The 20,761-nt window shown below is 44.1% G+C and overlaps 2 protein-coding genes across 5 annotated transcripts in view; one reads left to right on the top strand and one right to left on the bottom strand.

Moving 5' to 3' along the window:
• Nucleotides 1-20,761, bottom strand: part of dph6 (diphthamine biosynthesis 6) — a 95,603-nt gene that overhangs the window by 58,433 nt on the left and 16,409 nt on the right. The gene's annotated exons all lie outside the window — the stretch shown is intronic.
• Nucleotides 13,858-20,761, top strand: part of cdin1 (CDAN1 interacting nuclease 1) — a 61,455-nt gene continuing 54,551 nt past the window's right edge. Inside the window, exons 1-2 of the mRNA XM_037241035.1 lie at nucleotides 13,858-14,142; nucleotides 14,489-14,597. The gene's annotated coding sequence lies outside the window, so the exon portion shown is untranslated. The remainder of the gene's footprint in view (nucleotides 14,143-14,488; nucleotides 14,598-20,761) is intronic.

The following is a 20,761-nucleotide window of genomic DNA, read 5'->3' as shown; positions in this document are numbered from 1 at the left end:
CAAAGGATGACAGGGCGAGAAAAAGGAGGAGAGCCCACCGACACAAAGCATTCTTTTGCGCCGGTTCCCTTGTGGAGGTTTTCTACCGGCTGATCGAGAGCGAGGGAGTGATGTGAACCCCGCCCTCAGTCATAGTCCATTTCTGCAACTTATGAGTCCATTATATCTGACACGCCAGGATACTCGACAGACCACAGCAGATAATTGACTTTAGGGTATTTTCTGATTTGTCCGGGATTTTTTTTCCATATTTCCGTTCATTCACCGTAAAAAACATATAGTTATTTTTCATCAGCGATTTTTGAAGAATATTTTGGGTTTGTATTTTATCTTTTCATTTTGCGGACCCCTTGAGATATTCTTGGCCCCCCCCATTGCCCCCCAAGGAATGAAATCCTAGCTCCGCCAATGGCCAGATGTAAGCTAGAAGACAAATGGATTTTTTCGTTAAAAAGAATGTGCCTATAATTGGAAAAATGGCTCACAAATTGATCACAAGGCACGTTGTCATGGGCTTGACAGTTCATATCCTGAAAGACTGCAGCGTCTTGTAACTTCTTGACAAATACGGAAAGTAACTTTAAAGCTCCGACCGCACACGAACGGATTTATCTTCATTTCTGGGGTATTATCTGACGCTACGATGCAGATTTGCCGGAGATGAATGTCAACAACCGCCTTTGAAATCATCCTTTACCTCCGTGCGTTGGTCTCGCGCATCTGTAATGTGTAAAAGGCAATCATAGATTCATTTATTTTCATTTCTTACACAATCCCACACATCCATCACATGATATCTTCTTTCTTGTCTTTTTTACGACTCTGACCAAATAGTCAATGAAAGTGGAGATTAAAACAAATTGTATTTAAAGATAGGGAAACGTCAAGGAACAATGCGTTTGTTTGTCAAGCAACTCTTTGAGGAACTACACAACAGTACTTTTCCTCATTTGTTTACTCAACCTTCTTGGGAGCACGACCTTGAAACTCACAGGGAGTAGCCTTCGCCCTTTCCCCCCCTCCTCATATTCCCAACCTTATAGAAGTGCGGAAAATGACATCTCAGGAGGAAGAAGTTATTGTGAAAGATGCTTCCTTTTCATGACGTGGGTGGTCTTCAGAGCGTGAACCCCCAGCTCAAGATGACTGAAAGGGCAAACAAGCACTTGCACGTCCGTCGTCATCCTGACAGGTGAATTTAAACATTGACAAGTTTGAAATCTAACTTCACCTCTTATGCCCTCGTCTAGGCCCATGAGATGGAAAGGTGAGCAGATGAATTAGTAACCGTGTTTTTCCTGTCAACAACACAACGCGGACCAATTAGATCCGATGGGGCAGCTGAATCGAAAGGTTTTGCTTGCTTGCTTGGTCTTGCTGAGTGTTTTCTCTTGTTTATGATCATCTCCTGAAAGGTAACCGCTAATGCTAACGAAACTCGCATAAATATGATGGTACATATTAAGTACTGTTTATTTTTACAATGTAATACTATTGAGTGTTATTTTTTCAAATTAAAAAACTGTTTTATGGGGGGGTGAACAGATCATTAGCATGTGCATGCAACTTTCAGAGTGGGCATGAAATTTGGCATTTTCTAATTGCAAAACTGAAATGAGAATTCAAAACATTGCAATACCCTCAAACTAATCTTTCTGATTGGAGGCCAAACCAGTGAATTTGGAAACCAAATGGTCCACGAGGGAACGAGGTGGAACTTTGCAAAAGGGTAGACGAACATTTAAAGCTCAAAGTTGACATTTAGTATCCTTATCCATCGGGAAATCATCTGGCTTCAGGTGTATCAAATGTCCGCCAACCTTTAAAATGCGCTTCTAATTGAATTTGCAATCAACTTGGGTTTCAGCTCGGGTGAGTCTAAACTAATTTTATCCTTTGCAATGCTCCTTGAGAGAAATGAAACATTTCAATGCAGTGAAAAATCTATCAAAGGTATTGACACTTATTTTACAGGCGCGTGTTTCTATCCTTCTGCAGATCCTACTCAACAAGCCTCATTTTTAACCATCAGCCTTTCACGACCTCCTAAATCTTTGTGAGGGAGACTACAGGCTGGTAAAATGGTTATGACCTCTTTATATCTTTTATGGACTCCGAGGCCATCTCATATGGAGAAGGGGGGGGGGGATCAATGTAATTTTAGACTAAAGAAAAAAAATCAATAGCATCTACAATACATGCCAAACGACAGTGACTGCTCACCTCATCAATCCTTTATTGGAGTTGAGATGACGTGCAATGAATGCAAGTTTGATGAAAACCATAAAAACTTCTGATATGACATTAACGAGATGTTTTGCAAAGGGGAATTATTCAGAAATCTAATGTATAGCTTCAGATAACATTTATTATCCTTATTATTCATTTGTCAGACCAGACCACAAAAAAAACTGCAACACAAACACCCATAATAAGTATCGTTCCACTTAGTACTAATAATGATGCACAAAGTGACCATCCAAGTTCTTGCACAGTCCGAATTCCCTCGAAAGGGACTCTCAGCCCGGGAGAAGAAGGGATTAATGAGATAGATTTATCTTTTTTTGCCATTACACATACACTATTGTTTTGTCTATATACATTCTGTATCGCCTTGGGAGAGGGTTGCTTCATTGAGTCCGATAGATCAGTGCGGTCCGACAACACCACTGTATTTCCCCATAGACAAAAAAAAACCAAAACAAAAAAACGCTAGTCGCTCACACATACACATTGGTTAATAAACGAATATTATTATCCAGTATGAGACAAATAATTTGATCTACTGAAAAAATACTATAATTACAGGATTGGGTATGTTAAAGACAAACATTTTAAAACTTGTACTTGTACTCATGACGCAGATTTGTTTCCAAACATAGTTGTCAGCTAGCCAGTTAATGATTGCGCTAGCGGCTAACATAGCACTCGAGATTTTCATTGAGTGCTCCATCTTCTCAAACAAAACAGACAGATGAGACTCAAATGATTAACAATCAGTCGCAAATCTAATTCAAAGTTGTCCGTTCACAAAAAGCTGTCAGCTAACAACTTAGTTAGCTAACAGCTAACCTAGCGAGAATTATTCCCATTTAGTCCTTTTGTTCACAAATGTTTTCCAGCAAACCAATTATGTGTGAGATGTCATTAGACGTGCCAATATTTGAAAATAGACGTAAGCATGCCCTGTTCGAGCACATCTCCGCAGCACCTGTTTGAATAGTCAGCTGCTAAAAATGAGCGGACACCCTGTAATTACACGCGCAATGAATCATTCACACACCATCCTCCAAATCGCATAGCGTCCTGGGTGGCAACCACCCTGTGACCCCGGAGACGAGAAGGTGCGCCGTTAACAGGTGAGGATGCGGCTTTCAGCGCGCCGCAGATCGAGTTTCGACAGAATCCTGGTGAGTGCAAATCCTCCCCCCCAGGCTCCCCCGTAACGGGCCGGAACAAATCAGGCACTAATGTCAGAGTCCTTGACCTCCCGTTGGTAATAGTCACTGTTTTCAAAACACCAGGAGAATCGTTAGCTAAGATTCCAATGTTTTAGCAAAGAATATTTTTCTGTTTTCAAAGTATCAACAAAGAAGATTACATTGTGACTTCCTTTCCTTTGCCATCAGCAGGTTAACTAACTGTGAAAAACCGCTCACCGCAAATCACTCATTGGGAGCTTTGTCACGAGCCGTCAACTTAAGCGCCTTGACAAAGTCACGTTTGGATCTTTAGGTACGAGGGAACGCACCCCTCGGGTGTCGCTATAAATGTCCTGGTATCGCTGCCATTGCAGGCCGCCATTCATTGTGCGCCGTGCGTTCTAATCTGTCCATTCAGACCTAAGGACAATAACAAGTGGATTGTGTGCCACGGTTCTATTTTGCTGGAGGAGGCGCAATGCCACCCACTCTGCACGCCATCTTCTGCTTTGTCTCACCTAAATTCCAAACCAGCTTACAGTAGATGTCAGAAACTATATTTAGCCCAGTCCTCTCAGCTGTGAGGAATTCCCAGCATTCCGTAGCAAAGACGGCACAGCAGGGTTACAATAGGCTGGCATGGTTCATTATAGTTAGTTTTGAATTCCGTTAATTATCATTTATTTTTCAAGCAGTTTTTTTTCAATTTTTATTTTTTCAAAAAGATCTTTTCCGTCTTTTTGATTATTTTCTTACCGGGGCAAGTTTACTGTATTTGGGAATATGTCAGGAAGAAAAGATTTTAGACACGTGAGGAGCGGGTCTAAGTTGTGGCGCAGGTGATGTAAGGGGATTTTTGGTTGATTTGATCCCTCTGAACAAATCTAATTAAAAGTCCCAAAGTTCTCCACACTGCAAAAAATCTGCCAAACTCAATCCCACCACCCCTCCCACCCCCCTTAGTCTTTACAACACTCTCATTCCCGAATGAATATCACCTACATAATTCACCTCCATTTTTTTTCCAACTCATCTCATAAACTTGTTTTTTCTTCTTCACGCTCATCAGCATTTCTTTGTTTAACATTTATGTTTATTGATAAATGAAGATGGCCTTAAATAATGCAGAGTAAAACATTAGCCGTGAGCGGAGAGATATTAATAATTGATGGGCTGGGGAGAAGTGTGTGTGTGTGTGTGGGGGGGGGGGGGGGGCACACAGGGAATAGATAATATTAGCTTAATGCAAGCTGGTGTGAACGGGCCAAGTGTAATGGGCCCCGCCGCCTTTAACGGATGATATTGTGGCCTGAAAGTTGTGAAGGAAAAAAAAAAAGCGGATGGTGGTGGAGGGTTAGGGGGGGTCATAGATTTGGCTCATAGGAGCTGACAGTGCAAATAGTGTTTTTAATAGCAGCAGCTTGACACATTCTGCAGAGAGGCCCTATAATGGTCAGCTCTGTGCTTAGCGTAAAGGGAGAAAAATGGCCCGCCGCTATTAAAATGAAACTGGAGAAGGTCCTTGCTCTTACTTTGCTGTTTTCTTTCCCCCTCCCCCCGTCAACTACGCCGCCTCATCACTCATTTTGATCCCCTCCTGTCCATTTCCTGTCTGTCGTCTCACGTGACTTTGCCCACACCCACAAAGACATATAGGGACGCTGATCTATAACCTCCAGTTTAAGGGGGGTGCAATGGGGGCTCATTTTACACAGTGACCGAGGACACGGAGGATACGAGCGGGTCACTTAATATGACATCTCAGCCGCAACCAACAGGGAAATTTAGTAGACGATCACAAAAAAAGCGAAGGTCCGTGTTAGATTCACAAGAGGCTGTTTGTGGTCACACTGGGTAATAGCCTTAGAGAACAAAATAAAAAATATATATAAATAAACCCCAATATAACATGAAAAAGACACGCTCGATCGATGATGTCAGCACTAATGACAAGATTTGGGGTGCACTAATATACATATATATGGAGTCCGTAAAACTAGTGACACTCCCATCTTCTTGTATTGAATCTAATTAGACTCCACAACGTATAGTTGTTAGTATATTAAGCTGTAATGTAAAAGCAGTTAGGGCTTATCATTTTCATTAGTTAGTTTTATTTATTTCATTATTTATCGTATAGAATCCTACTAAATTACAGTGAGGAAAAGGCTGCTGCAAGACAATCCAATAATCTTGCAGTTACATTAAATATGAATACAAGAGGAGATTATTGGTCCTTTGGACAACAACACAGTCTGATTACTGAGGTGCCATTAGGCTCAAGTTGATGGGCGCTCGGTGCCTTGAGGTCAGTGGATGGAGACGAAGGAAAAAAAAAAATTACAAAATAAATGTAGTCTCTAAGGGATGGTCTTATTGTTATGCCAGGCTAGTAAAAAATAAAAAGATTCGGCGGGGATGGAAAGGGAAGGGAGGGGGGGGCTAATGGGTATCAAAGGCAGAGGAGGACCCCCTTCTCCAATATTGCTATCACAGCAGCATATTAGCATCCAAACAAAGGAGGCAGAATCCCCCGCAGCGCAGCCTGCGCGTTTCAAGCGGTCACTCGCAGCATTTTTATTTAGTCCTCAATCCACCACTTTTATATGCTGACTAGCACACTTAAGAACAATCCTCCCGCGTCTTTGCAAAAGTTGCTGCTTCTTCTCTTTTTCGCCCTCTTTCCACACTCTCTTCTGTTTTTTTTCCGGTTTTGCTTCATCACAGCAACTATACGCTATGACAGCTGTCATCGCTCCTCGGCGGGCCTCAGATCTGCATTTCAAGGTTGGAGGGTTCACCGGTTCGCCGCGTTCCGCTCGGGCACGCGAGGCGTCTCTCAGAAGGCCCCGCTCGTAAACAATAGGGTTATGGATACATGGGGGGGGGGGGGGGGGGGGGGGGGGGGTCGCTTGAGGATTTTTGTTTGTCGTTTATAGAAAGAGAAGTTTATTCGAAACAATGTTAAATGTAGCTGTGATATTTGTATTACCGGCATTGCACTGTTCGGGTTCAGAAGAGTCAAAACTTTATCAAACAAAAGTAGTTGGGAGTCAAGGGATTTAATCTTTGTTTTTTTACTCTTTGGAAGAAAATTTCAACGCCATGAAAGGAGCAAATTGGAACCCATTGGTCAGATAAGTGACTTTTGGGTATTTTCTAATTTTTGCAGAATTTTTTTCCGCATTCCTCCAAGGCCCCATAGCTAAAAATACACTGAAAGTTTATCAGTGCTTTTGGAGAATTTTTGGGGTTTGTAAAAAAATAAAATAAAAAAATGTTCTAATGTTCTAATTCTAAACAAAACCCTAGCGCCGCCAGTGCACACTACGTTTTTTTTTTTGGGGGGGCGCTATGATGGACTTGTTTGTTTTTGACCTCCACCATTACTGTCAGGATGGATGGGGAATGCCCTTTAGAAGACAGCCCACTTGACAGATCAGCTGGCCACTGGACAACAAGCTGGCTTATTTGGCACGGCTACCTTTTGACAGCGTGGCCGGAAAAGATCAATACAAATCTGTCAGGTGATGACTTCCACTCCCTCCCGTTAACTGTTAAATGCGACAAATAGGCGTGGAAACAAGAACTTGCTGGAAGAGCAAATTTCCAGCACCTTGTCATGACCATGCTAGGTCATAATTTAATAAGAACTTGTTTTTTTAATAAAAAAAACTCAAAGCTCCTAAGATGTGTTAATATGAAGAAAAATAGTCATACTTGATGGAGAATAAATTCTTATTTATCCACAAAAAAAGTCTTCACCGTTGTCTTTGGACTGGCTCATGACCCGTGGGCACGACGAGCACGTGCATATGTAGCCGTGCTAATTTACGAGGCGCTCTGAGCGAGCTTGGCTTTGAAGCTTTTGAAGCCTCCTGTTCCACATCTGATCTGCGGCCACAACTTGAGCTGGTGCGAATGGCTGCGGGCCACGGCGTAGAATGGATAATAGAGCGGAGGTACAAAGACAGCGCACGTCTACAAACGCGGGAAGTGCCAGGTCATTATCGAATGCCCGTGTCCCGCCGCCGCGACTGATTGGTGACGTGCCATTGTCCTCACGCTGGGCCTTGAGCGTTAGCTCCTTTGTTAGCGCCTCACAATGCTTAACGGTCTCTTGTCTGAAGTTGAAAACAGACGACGGGGGCAATTACAGTTCAGAAGGCGTTTTGAAGAATATTATTGTCACTATATAAATGTAGTTTTTTTGTGGTGTGCATCTCTTCACAAAATACAACTTTTATGAGATCTTATCGCTGCCACTTCTGGAGTTTCTAGTCACAGCTCGTCATGGCAGGTCTTCTGAACTTCCAAATTCCTCTGCCAAACCAGCGTTTTTTTTGTTTAGTTTGTTTTTTTCCCATCACAGAACCAACCACAGAGCGCATGTAACTATTTCAACACTTGCAGCAGAGCGAGCGACGAGTGCAAAGAGTGTGGCGGTCTCTTTGTTTAAGAAAACTTTACAGGCGCTTACAAGTTGAAAGAAAGAATATCCAAAAAGCAAATCTTGAAAAAGACGCTGGTTTAATTGCTGTCAAGTGTGCGGACACTTGTCATATCAAAATATAACTGGCTCCAATTTTGTGCTTGGGCCCTTGCATAGAGGCATGAGTTTCTATTTTCTATTCCCAGCATATTTATTTATTTATATTTATATGTATATGTGTGTTTCATAATGGTGAAATGTGGCACTAGGGGGCAGGTGAGACTTAAACGTGAACTGCAGGAAGTCCGTTGTGCCGAAAAGGGACGAGGAAGTTATGTCATAATGCGATTTGGAAAGAGGCAGAACGGATAACCATAATTTTGACGCCAATTTCCCGCCGGTGGGCGTAAAAAAGTGAGAAAGACGAAAGTGCAGAAGCACACAACTCTGAGTTTTGCCAACGTGCGACATTCGAAGGAAGACGCGGCGGGGACATCCTCACATATCCAGATGCGCTTATCAGTTGTCACTGCTTGTACCAAGGTCAAAGTTGGAAGGAAGGAAGAGGCAATTTTGTTTTTCAGCACCAGCCACCCCCCAAACTGCAGATGGATGCACTTCCTACACATCCAAGCGGGAACAAGCAGCTAACAACGCCACCAACCAAGCACTCAAGACAAATCCCAACGTTCACATTCATGGCCGCCTGTGTTTAAAAGCCACAAGTCATAAGTGTCAAGTCACGGGAGCGACTAATCTTTCAGTGGTTTCTGCGGCTTTCGGAGTATTAAAACTTGATGCATCTTCTCACTTGAGAGCAACTGTCTGCGGACCTGTTAACGTGCAAGTTAAATGCTTCGAGCCGGCTCGGTTTGACCATAATGGATTCTGCTCCGGCGACGGACATCCAACACTGGAAAATTGATTTGATCTCGGGAGGACAGGCGATGGGATATCATTTTTTTTACAATTGAGATGTCAATGGAACACGGACCGCAATAAAGGGGGAGACGCAGAAAGTCAATCTTGCTTCAACCGACACCGGGAAAATGAAATGCTTAAATCAACTTGGACTTTATTTCTTTATTTACATCGACTGCTCATACTCCCAAAAACACCTCATTGCTGGGTGCACCATCCACTTCAGATAAATAAAAGCAAACTCTACCGATAACCAAAATAGCAGCACCTATCAAAACGTATTTGGGATCAAATGAACAATGATCTTACTTTTAACTAGTCATTCTATTGCTAACCAAAACAGCAACACCTATCAAAACATGCATCTTGGATTAAATTAATGAGACTGGTCTACAATGCAACTCTGTTGCTAACCAAAACAGCATCACCCAACAAAGTATGCAAATCATATTTAAGTGTTAAAAGTCCTACATAGATGACAGTGTCTGTTTTAAAAAATCTGGGGAGCAACAAATCAGATGCTAAGATTACATGTAATGCGTTTTCTTTGTTTTTTTTTTGTCCCCCTTGTGTCCACAGACCTCTAGCACTTATTAATACCATCTGAAAGCAACTGGAGTGCATTTCATTTTGCCTTGATTCATGGGCTGTAATATAAGAACCTCTCTCCGGTGCCCGGTGTAGCACGGGACGGCCAGATTGGACTCAGCGTGTAGGTATCAGATAATATAGAGGAGATGTAATGAAAGTGTAAACAAAAAGCTGTCAAGAAGGGCGCGACGTGCTTGTGAAAAGTCTCCCATAGTTGTCATTGTCTCCTCCACAAAGGCAATTCGTGTGAGCCCGGCGCCTTGCAAGTTATGAACAGGTGACTGAATTACACGCTGGCGTGTGAACAAAAGATGATGGAATAGTTTGAGGGCAATGGCAGAGAAGAAGTACTAGATCTGTAAGCTTTAGTTGTACAGGCATTGAATTGTATAGTACGTGTACCTAATGATGTGTCCGTGAGCGCGCGGTACACGATTAGCATTTTGCAGCTGCGTCGATAAGAGAGGGTGCAAAATCAATATGCGTCATTACACCACTATGCACGATAAAATATTAACTAGTGTGGAAACCGACCTGAGCAGATTTGCTTTCCTGCACGAGCAAAGGCCTCGGTGGTAATAAACACCTCCAGCGGGTCAACTAGCTGGGCACGTATCATATTCGTCAAACGTTGCCACTTTCAGTATCACGTACAAACTTTACTTTTGCAGTCGTAGAGTGAAAATGTATTTTTACCCGAGCGCTTATGATGGAGATCAAAAGCATGTGTCTGAAACGGGAAACTGATGATGTCATTGAGAGGATCTTCATCCCTGCTAGCTTAAGCGATTGTCAAAGGATTCCCAGTGGAAGCAGCGACAGGGATTTTACAAACAATTTATCCCAAATTGCAGGAAAATTGTCCGCAGAGAAGAAAAAAGTAGAATGAGGTGGAGATGATCCAAAGTATTCATTCAATAATGCTCTCATGCTTGTTCAACAAGGTTCTTCTCTTTCAAAATAAACCCAAAGATCCCCCCCCCCCTCCTCCTCTACTGTTTCAAATGTATAAATGGGCCGGAACCTTCTCGGATGATCTCGGCCCGCTTCCTAATGAAAACGCGCTGCGGCTGGATCCCGGCGCAGCAATCAGGCCGCTGGCCTCCGGAGCCAACGGACCGGGCAAAGTGCCGAGCAGGAAAAGTCCCATGTGATGCCACCATGATCTCTTACATCATCCTGTGTTGCCCTGAATCTGAAAGTCGTCATCCTCAATGCTCAAATTCATAAATGCTAACATTAGCCTGTCTTAGCTGCATGAATAGATCACATAGAGCACATTGTTTTTCGACTAGTGTTTAGAAAGTTCACATCATAAATCGCAACTTAGTCAAACTTTTTTTTGCTCTCACTTTTAAGCTTTTAAGACAATATTACATAAATCTTATGCAGGAATATAATGGAGGGATGATGTCACTCAATTTTGTAAAATCATGAAGAGTGCCCCTTTTAGTTCACTTTATGTGCGACATAATTTATGTGCACGCACTGCTTGGGGGTAATTTATTTGCAAATAAAAAAAAAAAGGCGAGTGAGCAGCGGGTCTTCCAGCGTGTTAGTGGAGCGCGTGACAACTACACGATGGTGTGCATTTGTTTTTCTTGGCCAAGTCCATTCACTCGCTGTCTGGTTCGGCGTGACCTTGGGGGAATAGAGACCAGTGGGCAATTGTCTGCCGTCAAGTAAAATAATAAGAACAAGAAAAAGTAGTGGAGAAATTATGGAGAAAGGCTAATCGAAGAAAAGCGGCAGATTGGAAGATGTTTTTAGAAGTCACCGCTGAGCTCGGCACAAAGTGCTTCATTCAGAGCCGGAAAACAAAGCTTAGCTGGTGATTGGCGAAAAGAAGACTTTCCATCTCTACTGCTTCTTTTTTTTTTTTCTTCTTTCCATTTTTCTTCATCACATGATGAATCTTTTCAAGTTGACTCAAACAACATAAAACCGGTCTGGATTTCCATTATTCAGCCGGACTGCTCTTGTTTACAGTTGGTTTACGGACACCTGCGCACCGCATGGCCTGACAGTTTGATGGGCCCCTTTTAATGGTGATTCACTGGCCAGATCTGTGCGGATAAAAATGGAATTCCGGGAGAGCAATCTAATAAGAAAAATAAAGCGGCGAGTGGTCGTCGCGGCGGCTGCTCAACAGGCCAGTGCTGGCGGGCAATCAAATCCAAACTTTGATCTCGGATCGGGGTCACAGAGGGTCGAGTGGATGCTTGAGTTTTACCTCTCAAAACTTGAACCTTGATTCTCGGCCCGGTTTTTACGCAACATCATGTGCGCATTTAAGGCAATGCTGGGACTTTGAATACACACAAACCAGAACTCGCAGCCCCGCATTGATCGCCCCTCTTGTCATATATCATTAATGAGGGTATTAAATCCATGTTTAGGAAGCAGAAGGATGCCTTAAAGAGGAGATGGCAGAGTAATGTACGAGACCCCAGGAAGGACCCCTCTCTGGTTCTCACCGGCCACTCGAATACAGTGATGTCATGGCGGCTCATATCACCGCTACCATCCAGGGACGGGACATTGTGACCCATAAGAAGACCCAAAAAGAAAAATGATGATGGACAGTCATCTTTTTTTTTTCTTGCATTGAACATGCCAGGAGTGTAGAACGTTTACATCTCCATTCTGAAAGATTTTAGGAATCCTCTTCACGGGCTGTATCGATTAGTGTAAAGTTCTCCCCCCTGTGTCCCTCGCCCTCGGGTTATCATATCATACCATCCGCCGTTTGCCTCGATGCCACCGTACGATACGGCAAATGGACCTCCTATCGATTAAGCGACGAAGGCTGGCAGATGGGGAGGAAGTCACACGAGAACATCTGGAAGGACGCGAGGGGGTTGGGGGAGGGCGGGGTTGTCCCTCACCCTCATTGTGCGGCAACCTCTAAAACCGTCGCATCATTGTCAAAAGGATATTTATTAGCAGAAAAAATAAATTCCTTTACAGCCTTTTTGTCGGATTAGATGTGATTAAAAAAGACACAATGTCAAGTTTTACTGCTGGAAAAACAGCAACTTTCCCTCCGACTAATCCCATTACGAAACGTGTTTTGCGTTGGAGTGCAACTGAGGTGTTAATGTGATGAGAAGTATAAGAGTGTTTCGGGAGGATGAAATAAAAATATATATCTTTAAAATGGGCCAATCCCTCCTTTCTGGAAAAAGGGATAACCTGAGGCACGACTATATAGACCTTAAGTGCTGACAAAGACGATGTTGTATTGTTGCAGTAATCCCTTTAAAGACCGTGGGGCAGATGCTTACAGTTCATTACAGTAATACGGCTACGTTTTATCCAAGAGAGTCTTCTCTTCTGATGTGAATAACAGCAAATTCATCGGACACGGAGCTTCTCAAAAATAATCTTGAAAAAAAAAAAAAAGGTCAATATTGTTTCCCCTCTTTCCGCACCGCCGGCTCGGTTGATTTTGTTCTGCTTGGTTTAGCAAGAAACCCTGGAAACCATGAGCAGTGTCCAAAATATTTGCCGCGCATTGAATACTTTTGCAGGCAATCAAAATCCTTTCAACACTTACTGAGGATTGGCTTCAGGAGAAATAATGCGCTGGGCAGGCTGTTTTATTTTTTTTTCCTCCGGAAAACATGTCAACTATTCATTCCGAGCAAAGGCTCCTCCTGTCAGGTGCTGCTTACTAGAGGCTACGATTAGCATAGATCTGTGTGATGCATCCGTAACCTTTGACGCATTCCAAAACACCTGCCAATCATTTCGAACCTAGAAGGATAAATACCCATTTGTGAAGGCAGCTCCGGAAAAGGGTCTTCCCTTTTGTCAGCTTTGCGCGGTGGTGCCCATTTCTGAATTGGCTAGCTAGGTACATAGCTAATGGATTGATTGAAAAAATAGCTAACTAGCTAGCTAACTTATTGCTTTTTTGTTACAGGAAATATACATGGAAAGAGGACCTTGAAAAAAATAACTGCTTATTAAATCGCAATAATAAGGCTAAAAAATAGATTGTTTTACCCAGATTAGCCAGAGATGAATTATCTAACTTGCTAGCTAGCTCACTGATTGCTTGTGTTGACGAAAGAAATACATAAATACCTTGGAAAAAAAATACAAACTAAATCGCAGCAGCAATACTAAGGAAAGTGTTTTGTTTTTTTAAAAGAATTGGCTGAACTTCAACATCATTTTTGCGATGCTGTGTCAAACGCCATTCACAAAGAACGCTAGCTAGTCTAAGCCGCACCTCATTTGTTCACAGAGAAGTAGCGTTACACTCCAGTCACGTCAGCTGTGTTGTCCGAACTTCTCCATGACACCAATGTCACCGGGTTATGTGAAATGTGACGAAGCAAGGAAACACATTTTGTCAATACATTAACGCTCAGGAAGCATCTTTCACAAATGTCTCCGTTATTGCCCGACCTTTCAGGGGAGGAGTTTGGTGAGTTTAACCCGCCGTTCAAGGTAGGACTGCGCCGCTTTTCACCAGGAGATACGAGTCAAAGGTTATTTGCGTTCGTAAAACGGTTGCATCGACTGGAGCACGCGGTGACACGTTCCAGCGTTTGTCAGCATTTCCAACCATGAATCACAATCAACTGTACGTAGGATAGCGACCAAGAGGAAAAGAAAAATGACACACAACCAATTAGAGGTGAGTTGTCTGCCTGCACCATTGTATCATTCACGGAGGAATACAGGAAGTCTGACAGCTCTGCCAAGGGAAGCCAACAGTGACACGGGGCAACACGGCCAAGATGAAAGATGGCCCGAGGCGTGGTGAGAATAACGGGTGCACCTCACATGGGACTAAAAAGGATTTCACACCAGTTGTGGCTTATTGTTTGGATGAACGCGTCCCTGCCTATTAACACCATCCGACTGGCGGGGCTGTAGAAGTACTATCAAGGCTAACGGCACATTTACACGACACCGACTGAAAAGTATTCGCATACAAATATTATATTTTTGAAAAACACAAAGCGGTACCCAGCGATTAATAGTCGACATTTCTTAGCGCTCTATTATTGCCGTAACAATATTTTCTCTAGCGAGGAATCTGAATGCTGTTTTTGTGTTGCCATTAGACGAGTGCGCACAGGCTTAATGTCTGCCATTCTTCCAGGATTATGGCTTTGGCAGGGCAGTGAAGCTGTCAATCAGCGACATGTCTGGACTCATTGTACACTCGTCATCAAGAGTTCCTCGGAATCACTCCTGCATGTACCTGACAGGTTAGGATCGCTCACGTCGTCATCATCGGGCCCGAGCCTCGACGTTCACTTTAGATCTCAGCTGAAGCAATACAAGATGAAATAGCCACGCTCCCGTTTGGACCACCTCCTCCCACTGGGAAGATTAATGAGTATTCCTCGTGCCTTGATGGAATCCAGCATGTAGACTTTGACAACGACTGGCATTCTCTTTGACGTCTATGTGCCGTCGTGGCTCTTGAGGGCGGGATATGAGTGTCACGGTGAGGTGCACACATGACTGCCGGTGTGACGTAAAGGCCAGTGTTTACGGGCAATCATAAATATGCATGTTGCTTTTGTGGTTTCAATGGCTGGGCGGGGGCATTTATGACAGTCGAGTGACAGCACCGGCGCTTACGGAGGTCATTTACCTGTCATCATCAGAGAGAGTCAAGATGAACAAGGTTGGGGACGACTGCGTATCACATCCATCGGACGGGGTCATTTGAAAAGGTTTAAGATTCGGATCGAACTCCAAATGACCGCTTGAACTTAAGAACAGGACTTTATCAGGGAATTGTGGTGGTGGTCAAACATGTTGGGTTAACCGATGGACTGTTTCAGAACCATGAGACAGTTTAGAGACCGCATGTCCAATCGAGCCGTGATGGAATTCCCATCAACATTACACTATTTTTCAGACCCTGTGGCGCTTTGGAGTATTCATGGACTCTGACCTAAAACTAATATTTCTCCGACACCCAAACAGCAGTTAAAGTATTTCGTATCACTTTGCCGCTGGGCCTAGACTTGTGGCCTGGACATATCCTGTTAATGTTGTAATGTAGGCCGCAACATTGCACCTGCTCAACCAAAAACCTCAGGGGAGGAAGTACTGGGTGTTCAATAAATAGTCTGACAAGTCCATGCAAGGACAGAGATTGGAGAGTCCTAATTCCAAGGATATTCTGGGGAATAAGACCCTGAGGATCCTCTGCTCCCCCTTCTCCTGATCTCAGACAAATGGTCTGATGTCCACACTTCCAGTATGTCCAAACGATCACAGGTGCTCTGATTCGTCCTGCGTGTTCCAGGGAGTCCCCCCTTTCCCCAAAGACCATCTGGCCCACTGATCCTCTAGATCTAAAGTCAACAAGGCAGAGGAGTTTTGGGGGTCAAAGGTTGAATCTATGTCATTTGCCCCATTCTGTATGTTGTATGTGTATTTTTCAACATAAGTCAAGAGAGAAGTATTGTGTCGGTAAGTGGAGACAATAATAACCCAGCGGAGTGACTTACAATGGCTCGCTTGTTCCCGCCCCTCCCAGCTACAAGTCTCAACAATCTTCTCTCTCAGCAGGCCAGAGTGTTGCATGGCACAAGCTCAAACAGAGGCCTACAGTAAATACAGAATGCTTAGAGTCCTACTGCGGCTGTTTGGAGAGGCCCCGCGTGCATCTCACATGGACTTGGGCCGACTAGGAAACGTTGAATTCGTGACCGTGCCCTTATTAATTCCTTGACATTTAGCTGACACTTTGGCTCCACGTCATGCTCTCATCCCCGACCAGATATGGAAAACTGCTCAGGCACTTGTATCTCAGAAATCCCGCCAACTGCTTGAGGGTCCAGAGAATTTCTGGTTGATATTCTTCTCTTGCCATCCCCAAATACATGGGACTTAAAATGATCAGTCTGAAGAATATAAACTACCCATCTATCATCACAAAGACTGATTAGCAAATGGCTCAATTGGAAGTTGGTTTATTTTTGACTGTATAGTTGAAACAGATCGAGCGGAGACGGTAATCAAAGGCGGAGAAAAAAAACGAGCAGGCAGGAAATGATGCAAAAGCCGTACAAGACAAACCGGCGCTCGTTGCTTGTTTTCACTGCGCACGCCACTAAAAATGGATCGAGTCGAGCCTGGGGCCCTGAAAGGTTGAGGCCTGATGCTTTGGAAGTGACCCAATGCTGCAAATAGCCCCTCTTGTCTCTTTGGAAATGTCATTGTTTGAGTTCCGCTTGCAACATAGATAGTTCCTATGGGGGGGGGGGGAACGGCGGCAGGCTCCTAAGAGACCGATATTCCCCTCGTGTCCATATCTACAGAGGAAAGGGAATATTAAACAACTCCGCTCGGATGTCGATATTTCTGCCCGGCACTGTTTAGAGTGCTTCCTGAGTGAGATCCTGCAGACCCGGGAAACACGACAGCACAAGGCCAGATCTCCAGAGTGTCTCTTTCATCATATTAAAAATAGCATCAAACAGAGGACGAGCAGAGATACATTTTTGGACAAACAAAGACAGAGATAAACTCAGTTGGCATGGCTCAAACTGTCACTTTACGTGCTGTGTCTTCATAAACACCTGGAAGCAGACAGGCCCAGCCAGGTGGTCGGGGTCTCCCCCGTAACCACCCCGGTCTGCAGAGCGTTCCTCCCTAGTGAGCCCGAGGGTGCGCCAGGCTCGGTGAAGTACCGGCCAGAAGCGGCAGTTCCACTTATCATTAACAAGCCTCACTTGGAATGCCTCACGATAAATGTTGGTGACAACTAAAGACACTTCTGAGTATTCCATTATGAATGAAAAGGATCTACCCATTCAATTTTTGGCATCCCAGAATTCGACTCAAGATTATTTTTGTTCTACTGTTCAAAAGACAACATCCGTCCAACATCACACCTCGACCTGCTGCAAAAGGTTTTGGGGTAGACCTCATTGCCAAAAGCGTAGTAGCCTTCATTCTGATGCATGCTTCCATTCCATCTGATCTATCTATCTATCCGGATAATGAATAACCCCGCTTTTCCTTCCTGTGGTGCCTCCGACTCTACTCTCTTCTCTTTCAATTCTTTTTTCCATTACCCTCACTCTTTATCTCATAATTTCTTCCAGTCCTAATGTCTGACTCTTCCCTGCAGTCTCAAACTGTGCCGGGGACACAACCTGGAGGCCCCGGTCTTCTCTTTGGAATGCCATTAATCTCCGCATTCCCATCTCTGTCTTCTGTGAGATGATGAGGTCTGGTCTCCAACCCCCATTCTCGACACCCAACTAGAGACTTTGGATAGATGGTCATGGGATTTTTGTTCAAAGAAGGGTTTACAGAGCAGAGTCAACTAGTGGTTAGTAAATCTGATTCACTGTTCTGAGGTTCTGGGTTCCAATCCCAGCTCTGGTTTTCCTTTGTGGTAGTTTGCATGTTCTTACAGTTCTTGCATGGGCCTTCTTCAGGTGCCAGACCAAGACAATTTGGATAGATTTGAGGATGACATTCTTTTCACGGCAGAAGGCAATTTATCTGACTGACATTACTATGATCATCTCCAACTTTTGAAGTCTCATCACTCCAAATGGAATGAACCAATAAAAGGCGTTTTACACCTGCACGCTGCGACTCAATTAGGCTTTTCAACCCATCCGTGGCAAATGAATCACTCGCTGATCAATGTCTTCAATAATTAAAAGCAATAGCTTTTCAGTTTGGCTGCTGTCAATATGACGGGAAATTTATTTATCTCTACTTGTGCAGGAAGTCGATGTTTACGGCCCTTCGATTCGGAGCTGCCAAAGCAAATAATTTGAATGCGGTGGCGAGACAGGAATTAAACCCTCTGCTATGGAAGACTTTTGTTTTTTGGGGGGGATACCGAATCAATATCTGAATTTATCCTGTAGCTCTAATTCTCGAGATGCCATATAAGGAGTGCATGACAAATGTTGAGGAATGCTGCAGCAACATGATAAAATATATCATCTGCAAGCAAGTTTTCAAAAAGCTCTCATTGTGTCTCATGTTTCTTCTGGACAAGACATTTGTTCTTCCCACAACCTCGGGCTATTTATTATAGTTTGCTCTGACAAAACAGCTTGCTTTCTCCCTTGCCCTTTTTGTAAGGTAATTTCCCTTACGGAGAAGAAGAGGACATTATCCGTTGTGTCTCGACTGAATGTACGTGGACAACTAACATCTCCGAAACACAGATCTGATGACAAGAGTCGTATCGCTCCACCGTAGCTGTGACAGCAAATAATCACAACAAACTGAAAATAAATAATGGCGCTGTCAACCAATGGCGAGGAGGACTATGCCGGCTTCATAAATCAAACGCATATCACAATGCGGCACCGCACTTTTGGGACCGAACAGACTTAGATCCTGGACTCTCTCACAGTGCTATGTAAATCATACCTGCCCTAGGAGCCTTCTACAGCAGACCCTTTTGACCCCCCCTGCAGACACAAAGCCACAGGTCCCGACTGTTAATTCAAGCCAGAAATGGCTAAAGCTCAACAGCACCCCGTGGCACTCAGGGAAATCTCAGAGGAAGCGCTCGAAAGAGCCAGACCTCCGACTTTAGCTCCCACACGGCAGCAGGCCAGAACTTGGTCACGTCACACCATGTCTACACTCTCGATACCGTTGTGGAAAGCTTACAAAGATACGAAGGGTTAGGGTTCCGGTTCTGGTTTAGGAGATCGAAGTGATTTTACTCAAGGGGTCAAACATACAGTAAGTCATCCAAAGGATATTTTCAGTAAGACCCTTTGGAAACATATTTGATCCTTAAGAGACAAATCAATGGAAGCCCAGAAAGATAAAAAAAAAAAAAAAAAAAAAAGCAGAGTTGATGGAATGCAGCCATTCAGTTGACCCCGTGGCCGTGTGAGGGAGGAAGGCCGGAGACAGGTAGATATATGACCGGTTTGTTATTGTGAATTCCAGATCCTGTGATTATCTCCCGACTCTTATAAAGTTCTTTAATCCGGGGGATTCCTGAGATGCAGTTCAGGGGCTGACGTCGCATCCAGCTCACCTCTGACTGACCTCCACAAAGCGGACCACATCCACACAGGCTACGGGATTCCGTGTTTGGTGAAAGAGAAAAAAAAAACGCAGATTCCAGGACTGGGGTCAGGTTTCGTTTTAATGTCCGTTTGCATGTGGATGAGGGGTTTCAGGGGTGGGGGGTTAGCTCGGAGGGGCTGCGGGGTTAGCGGGAGTTCCCAGTGGCCACGCTGATGTCACTCATTACTACCCGAGAGCTCGCCTGACGAGAAGCAGCTCGTTTGACTGCCACCGAAGTCGCGGCGGCGCATCGAAAAACACTTTGGGGCTTGCCAAAAAGACGGTGACAGACAGGACGCACAAAAAAAAAAAAAAAAAACACCGAGACCCCCCTGCACGTAGACAAAAGGCATCGAGTTTCCGCGCCTTGCCCCAAATGAGAGGCGGCTGATTGAAACCAGATAAGGTTCAAATGGAACCGTTAGGTTCAGTAATGAGATTCCCCCGAGTGTATGTTTGGATTAGGTGATTACAGACTTTGCCTTCCTCCTCAGCGTCACTCACACATGCATATTGACACACACACACAAACACACACACACACACACTGGTACTGTGGAGCAGCCCCCTTTTCATAAGGACAAAAGTTCAAGAAAATCGTAAAACGCAACTCTGTCTGTCTCCCCGTGCTGCAGTTTACCGGGGAGGTGTCGCAGAACAAAAGGAAAACGGGGTTATGGAAACAGACACAGCTGGCAGGGACAAAACAATGGGCCAGCTGCTTCTTTTTGGAAAGTGTGTGTTCGCTCTCAGTCAGCAAAAAAAAAGTTTTTTAAGATGGGTGCTGAATGTAGCAAAATTGTGTTGGTTCAACGCTAAAATTAGCCAAAATTAGCTAGCCGAGAGAAAATTCTATTCTGAATTCAACAATAGTCTACGATGTCATGATTTTGACCGAAATGTAAATTAGAAGAAAATTATATCATAAATTCTCAACATGACCTTTCCTAACGGAGGTCATGATCATATTTGAAAAAGAACCCTAACCTTCTTTTCTAGTGTTTATACTACTTTCCTGCAAGCATGTTGACATACGTTGAAAGTTTAAGCTTTTTGCTGAAAAGGAAAAGGCGTGCATAATTAGGTGAGTCCCTCCCTCCCTCCCTCCCTCCCTCAAACCCGTAACGGTCGGGACGTCGCTGTCATGGCATCCAGCTCTCTTCAATAATGCCGTGTTGTTCTTTTGAAAAGTTTGTCACGGTGACAGCGTCGCCGCAGCTTCTTGACATCACCTGTCACGTCGGCAGATCTGGGCCGCCTCTGCCGCGCTGTCACTCCTTATCACCACTCATTTCTTAAGTTTTGCGCTCGCACATATTCAAAAACGATATTACCATAACCCAGCGCC

Source organism: Syngnathus acus, chromosome 22 (assembly GCF_901709675.1).
Source record: "Syngnathus acus chromosome 22, fSynAcu1.2, whole genome shotgun sequence".
NCBI lineage: Eukaryota > Metazoa > Chordata > Actinopteri > Syngnathiformes > Syngnathidae > Syngnathus > Syngnathus acus.
The sequence above is the reverse complement of the archived record's forward strand: the minus strand, read 5'-3'. Positions and strand labels throughout refer to the sequence as shown.